At 36.1% G+C, this 7,872-nt stretch overlaps 1 pseudogene; it reads left to right on the forward strand.

Annotated features, from left to right (window-relative positions):
* Positions 1-456: 456 nt before the first annotated feature.
* Positions 457-1,472, forward strand: LOC114217889 (glyceraldehyde-3-phosphate dehydrogenase pseudogene; annotated as a pseudogene).
* The last annotated feature ends 6,400 nt before the right edge of the window (positions 1,473-7,872 follow it).

The following is a 7,872-nucleotide window of genomic DNA, read 5'->3' on the forward strand; positions in this document are numbered from 1 at the left end:
ACAGGGTAGATTTTTCACTTGAGGCAATCCTTGAAAGTAAAGACAACCGACAGAATGGGAGAAGATATTTGCAAATGACATATCAGATAAAGGGCTAGTATCCAAAATCTACAAAGAACTTATTAAACTCAACACCCAGGGCGCCTGGGTGGCTCAGTTGGTTAAGCAACTGCCTTCAGCTCAGGTCATGAAGTCCCGGGATCGAGTCCCGCATCAGGCTCCCTGCTCGGCAGGGGATCTGCTTCTCCCTCTGACCCTCTTCCTTCTCGTGCTCTCTCGCTCTCATTCTCTCTCTCTCAAATAAATAAATAAATAAATAATCTAAAAAAAATAATAATAAACTCAACACCCAAAGAACAAATGATCCAATCAAGAAATGGGAAGCCTCTCTGCTCCTCCCTGTTTGACAGACAGCTGCATCTTCTGGTGCAGTGCCAGACGCGTCCCTGAGACAGGATGGTGAAGGTTGGAGTGAACGGATTTGGCCCTATTGGGCCCCGGGTCACCAGGGCTGCTTTTAACTCTGGCTGCTTTTAACTCTGGCAAAGTGGGTATTGTCACCATCAATGACTGCTTCATTGACTTCAATACATGGTCTACATGTTCCAGTATGATTCCAGCCATGGCGAATTCCATGGCACAGTCAAGGCTGAGAACGGGAATCTTGTCATCAATGGAAAGTCCATCTCCACCTTCCAGGAGCGAGATCCCACCAACATCAAATGGGGTGATGCTGGTGCTGAGTATGTTGTGGAGTACACTGGGGTCTTCACCACCATGGAGAAGGCTGGGGCTCATTTGAAGGGCGGGGCCAAGAGGGTCATCATCTCTGCTCCTTCTGCTGATGTCCCCATGTTCGTGATTGGTGTGAACCATGAGAAGTAAGACAACTCCCTGAAGATTATCAGCAATGCCTCCTGCACCACCAACTGCTTGGCTCCTTTGGCCAAGGTCATCCATGACAACTTCGGCATCGTGGAGGGACTTATGACCACCGTCCATGCCATCACTGTCACCCAGAAGACCATGGATGGCCCCTCTGGGAAGCTGTGGCAGGACGGCCGAGGGGCAGCCCAGAACATCATCCCTGCTTCCACTGGCGCTGCCAAGGCTGTGGTCAAGGTCATCCCTGACCTGAACAGGAAGCTCACTGTCATGGCCTTCCATGTCCCCACCCCCAGCATATCCATGGTGGATCTGACCTGCCGCCTGGAGAAAGCTGCCAAATACGACGACATCAAGAAGGTGGTGAAGTAGGCATCAGAGGGCCCCCTCAAGGGCATCCTGGGTATTCTGAGGACCAGGTTGTCTCCTGAGACTTTAACAGTGACACCCACTCCTCCACCTTTGATGCTGGGGCTGGCATTGCTCTCAACGACTGCTTTGTCAAGCCCATTTCCTGGTATGACAATGAATTTGGCTACAGCAACCAGGTGGTGGACCTTATGGTCCACATGGCCTCCAAGGAGTAAGAGCCCCCTGGACCACCAGCCCCAGTGAGAGCAAGAGGAAGAGAAAGGCCCTCAGCTGCTGGGGAGTCCCTGCCCCAATTTATCCCCCAAAGCACTGAGAATCTCCTGACCTCCACTGTTTCCATCTCAGGCCCCCTGAAGAAGGGGACCTCACTGATATGAGGAATTCTTAATCTCAGGAAACAAACTGAGGGTTGCTGGAGTGGTGGGGGTGTGGGAGGGATGAGGTGGCTGGGTGATAGACATTGGGGAGGGTATGTGCTATGGTGAGTGCTGTGAATTGTGTAAGACTGTTGAATCACAGACCTGTACCTCTGAAACAAATAATACATTATATGTTTAAAAAAAGAAAAAAGGACAAGAAGATAGCAGGAGGGGAAAAATGAAGGGGGGGAAATCAGAGGGGGAGACAAACCATGAGAGACTATGGACTCTGAGAAACAAACTGAGGGTTCTAGAGGGGAGGGGGGGTGGGGGGATGGGTTAGCCTGGTGATGGGTATTAAAGAGGGCACGTTCTGCATGGAGCACTGGGTGTTATACGCAAACAATGAATCACGGAACACTACATCAAAAACTAATGATGCAATGTATGGTGATTAACATAACATAATAATAAAAGTAAAAAAAAAGTACTAACAATTAAAGGCTACTGCCAGTGGCACTCTCCACTGGGGACTCAAGCCCTTCAGCAACAGGGATCTGGGTAGTGCATCATGATGTCTATCACACAGTGACTAGTTCAGGATATCACAAGAGGAGCCAGGGCACTTATCTTGGGAGTCTAATTCCACACCTGGATCTCAATCATTAACATTCTGTTGCTTTTCAGCCTATTCCAAATTGTGTTCTCATACTTGCAGCTGGAAGAGTCCTGTGCAAGTTAGTTATTGGTTAGTCTTTGTTATTGGTCCTTGTGTTATAAATTCTTTAAAAAATATATATATATATATATATATATATATATATATATATATATATATATATGAGTTTTGTGTAAGGAAATGTAATTGTGATAATTTTGCTAAGGTAATAAGTTTACTTCCCAAATCCAAAACCAATATGCACATTTTAGAGATGGCATTCCTCTTCTCCCTCCCAAAAGGAATCAGAATTGAAACAATGTCTCATAGAACCATCATCTTTTCCCCTATGACACTTTTCTCATCAAGTGATTGTACATTTATTTGTTAGACTGTTTGGAAACATTTAACAACAATTTATTAAATGGGTGAATAAATTAATGAATTTTTAGGAACTATGCTATTTTCATATATTAATTCCCCTCATCTAGAAGAGTAAAAGTTTTGGGCCTTTTGAAGTAAGGGTCAAATGTGGCAATATAAATTTCAGCTATTATTTCTCGAGTCTTTTTTTTTTTTTTAAGTTCACAGTCTTAACTCTGTTTAGCAGAGGGATAATGCATTAGTTGCAGACTAGTTGAGTACTTCTTTTTTTATTTGAATATATGAATTTGTTTATAAAACAAAAGAAAAGGTATTCTATAAGAAATAGCATTTGAAAGTAATAAAAAGACTTTATACTTGCTGCAAAGAAGACTGGTAAAATAAGGATATGTGGATTAGACCCAAAACAAAAATCTTTTTTCTGGGTACACAGACATTGGATTCTTAGTTAACAATTTTCAATAAAATTGGTTGTCTGTTATGATATCTCAAGTTTAAGTCTAGAATAACTTGAGATGTATGGAATGCATGAAAAAGGTTTAAATATTTTAGGAGTAACTACAGAATCTTGCTAAAGCCATTATACCTCTGTCGGGGTAAAAAATGTCTTCAAACTACTGATTTTTGAATATAGTTATCTTAATCATTTGGACTCCTGTATTTTTAGGAAAATAATAGGGGAGAAAAGTAATTACTGAAGCATAACTGGTGCTAGAAGAAATTTTAAAGAAGTAGGTGCTTTGCAAATTGGACTATAGTTGGCAATCTGATCTCTATATGAATAGATGGATACAGAAAACTTTTAAAGGTCAATGCAATGAGATATATAAAATTGGAAATGTTGAATTCCACTGAGGCAAAACCAAAAATTTTGAAAGACAAAACTGAGCCAAAACTGAAAAAGAATGGGCTTAAAGCTAATGATGTAAGAGCAAGTACATTTTTTTTTTAAAGAAAAAATGGAAAAATGACATTCTTGAAAACAAAAAAGGATGTATAAGCTGTGAATGTACTCATATAACCATTTTGCCTGTAAAAACATCATTTATTCACCAAAGATTAAATTTTTATAAGTTCAAGGAACACATAGCACATAAGGTAATAAAAATAATAGTATTTTTTAAATATAAAAACTGTTACGTGATACGTATTTAAATTGCCTGACGCATAATAGAGAACTTTTCACATTCTAATGCCTGGTCCTTTTGTTTACCAAGGGCATTTATTTTTCAGCCATCTGGTGAGTTCAAAGTTACCTGGATTAAGCTTAAAATTTACTCAGAGCAACTAAACTAACTGGCTTGAAGACAGAGGAAGAAAATAAGGAAAAAAGTTTTCCATAGTACGTTCCTGGCTACAGGATCCTACTCAGATTAGGAGAAAGTAGTCATTTTTTCCTATTCTTCTCACCTGGCCTTATAATTTTCCTCACTGTGGCTAAAGAAATTCCACAAATACTATTTTTCATTCTTTAAGTGTTAGATACCTGTATCAACAGGTTTATGATACCTGTATCAACTAAGTTTACTTTCTGTAAATTCATCTGAGAACTAGAAGGGGTCACTGGTTTTAACAAGTCAGAGAAATAATATTTTCAGGACAAAAATTTACATACTTGCCTAAATTGAGTGTTTCAGATATTAAGATAAATAGTTTATATATGTTAAATAATACACAGTACTTTATTTCTGGTACTCATTATTTCATAAGAAGGAAGAGGGGGATAGACTTACAGATAATTGATCTTTGTCAATTATTATTTCTTATAATAGCATGTAATACTAAATGAATTATATTTATGCTTATTTAAAGAAAAAGAGTGATTCATATATTTTCATTCATTCATTCTTTCCCAGAAATATGCATAAAAATATTTTGAGTCAGAGCAGTAATTGATCATGTTATTTTCCAGGCTGACTTATTTAGGAGTAATTTTACATCATCCATTCTTTGACAGCCAATCTTAATTTAAAAAACAAATAAAAAATAACAAGCAAGTAAACAAACCCCTCAAAGTATATTCATAGTGTATAATGTTCCAATGTTGTAATTTTTATTTTAGTCTTAGTAGACAGTTTATATCTTTTTTCTCAATTGATAGACTAAATTGTTATTAATACTTTGAAAAAATGGAAAATTTTTCTGATACCATTTCTTACATGTTTCAATGGAAATTTCACCCACAGCACAAGAATAACCTTATCCTATATATATCACATTCTTGATCTCTTTGTTCCATCTGTTATTTCCTAATCTTTTTTATTACCTGACACGGAATTGTTTAGTCCTCTTTTCTTCTTGCCTTCTGTCATCTGGTTCATTCTCTTCTTTATGCACTTAATAGAGTTGTTTCCCAGAAATCTGCCCTAAGACTAGTCTCTTCAACAAAACTCACCCTTCACAATCTCAGAACAGTTTGTGAGGTAAGCAATACTTCCCTATCCTTACATATTCAACTATTTTACCAAATCATACCTTCTTTCTGAAGTTCTATCCAACATTTGAAGGTCTTCATTGGAAATATTCATTTTGAATCTTGCTAACAACTTACATTAATGCATCTGGCACTGAATGAACTGTCTTTCTCTCAATCCTATTTTTTTCAATGCTCTCAATTTATATTAGTAGACTCATACATTTTTTCCATATTATATTTTCTTTATTTTTACATGGGACATGAAATCTGTATAAATATGTAATGCTTTGATAGGTTTAAATACAGCAGACAGTCTTGATCAGAAGATCAATTTATAGACCTGAAGGTGAAATGAACAGAAGAAAGTTTGGGCTTTGTATGTGCTTAGTTCAGGGGAATGTTTTGGAGACTTTACAGAAAGAAAGGAAACTTGAACATATGGTAGATATGTTTTTATCATCTATAATAAATTGCATAATGGATTTTATAATAAATTATTTTTGCATTTTTGAAAGAATAATAAATATGTAAAAGGCTTTCAAATCCTTGTTAGATGTTAAACTGATTGGCATTCCTTTGAATTTTACACTAAGCTCAGACTAGACTGCAGGGAGCTAGGCTTTATTGGGATTACATGCACTCGGCTCATATTTCTCTCATATTTTTATCAAAACTTCCTTAAAGTTAGAATTTCTATCATTATATTTTCCCCAGGATATTTAGCCTTTAATATTTGTTGAGTAAAAAATAAATGAATGATTGCAGACTCACATAACCTCCTCACAGTCAAAGCCTATTATATTTTCCTCAAAGCTTCCTCTTTTAATTTGAAATGTATTTCAGTGTCTGTATCTGTTTACTAACCGAAATTGTGAGTTCATCCAAATTTATTAACTTCTGTCCTCTTATAAATGTCTTTCCATATACTTCATGTGACATTTCTCATGAGTGACTTCAATTCACCTGTCTTTTCAGTCTACTTTCTCTTTTTAAATATGTAAGCCCTTCTTATTCTTTAATTATGTGCCTTTATGACAAAAGACACAAGACACTTTGAACCAGCTCACCTATTATAGAACCCTTGAGTAGGACCTGGGATGACTTTCCTGCCTCTTCCTCCCTCTTTCTTAGTGGATGACTTCAATCTTGATAAAGGTGAAAATATCTGAAGCATGGATACATTTCTAGGAGTTTTTATAACTAGACTAAAGATTACTGGATTGAAGTGACTCACTCAACTTCAAAGCAACACTAAAAATAGTCTCATTAGATATCTGGAGTACAGAAATAGACTAAATCATGATTAAGAATAAGTGGCAATAGCTTTCCTCTCTAAGAACATTGGGAAAGAACATCAGCTGGTTTCCATTTGATAAACTTGGCTTTTGCACAAGTTCTAATTATAATAGCAAGCAGAACATCCAATTCGACTTGTTCTCATTCTTTGACACAACGGCTTTTCAAAATTTTTGACTTATGTACACAAGTATATTCATTTGCAGTACATGAGTTGAACTTGCACACATACACACACAAAGTGAAACAAAAGTGTCATGAATCCATATGTACTCTAATTCATTTTATTATGTATTCTATGTTTAGCATACTATAATTATGAGTAGTAATATCAGCATTTACTAATAAATTTATTTCAAAGTCTTGAAAAGGTTATGAACAACACTGAAGAACACTGCCATAGTGGAGAACATTTAATTAACTGGTTTTAGCAGCAATGGGATAAAGGACAGGCACAAAGGGAGGCTAGGAAAGGCAAGAGTATACCAACACTATGTCTTCCCTTGACATACTACATATCTATGTGAAATTGTCCTTGCTAGCTTTTACAGGGAATTTTAAAATAACCAAATTTTAAGATGGAAAATCCTTATCTTGACTGGAAAAATCATCATCCCCAGTAGGGCATTTATACATTTGGAAAATATTTCACTTTGCAGTGTGAAAAATTGGCAAACTATATTTTGCTTCACATTTCCTAGTAGTATCTGACTTCATGAAGTACTTCTACGGATATGAAAAAAGATAAAATTGCATTGGATAATACCTAGTTGTTAACCTTTTGAAGTCTTTAAAATGTATACTTTAAAAACATGTTCTTATATCAGACTGGAAAGTGTGATGTCTGGTATTCAAAAATTCATTGTAGAATTCTAAATTTACATTAATAAAGATCTATTTTTTAGGAGAAAATGGATTTACTCAACCACTTTTTAAAAAAGGCACTATAATCCATCATGTATTGTTACATTGTCTCTAACATTTAGTAGTAAAGAAGGCAGAGATTATCAGATTCACAAGTTGATTAGGGTCTTTAAGATGTATAAATGGTATTAAAGATTTTTTTCTGATAGTTATATTCTAGAATTTAGATCAAGTTAGTTATTTTCCATTTCTGATTGATTGAAGGAGGCTATCACCACATGTAAGTAAAAAGAGTTTTGTTTTGATTTCATTACATTCTAATGTTTCTGAGTGGCCACATCATCAAAATGGCTATATCATAGTGGATGTACCAAAATAAACTGATGCTTATTCAGTATCTGAGAATGCCTAAAAGTGAGAATCATGCTGAGACTTGAAGTAATTGTAAACTTAGTCCTTGTTTCATAGAATCTACTGGTCACTGAAGTATGCTTTCGAGAATAACATCCATCCATCCTTCAATAAATATCCATTGGATATATTCTATGTCTCAGTGTGTTATGTGCTGGATATTTAACAATAATGAGGCATGTAAGATCCCTGTCTTATGTTTTTGTTTGTATATTTGTTTTTACTCC

Source organism: Eumetopias jubatus, unplaced genomic scaffold, assembly GCF_037043125.1.
Source record: "Eumetopias jubatus isolate StellerSeaLion01/CBP00866 unplaced genomic scaffold, mEumJub1_p1.0 scaffold_1, whole genome shotgun sequence".
Taxonomy (NCBI): domain Eukaryota; kingdom Metazoa; phylum Chordata; class Mammalia; order Carnivora; family Otariidae; genus Eumetopias; species Eumetopias jubatus.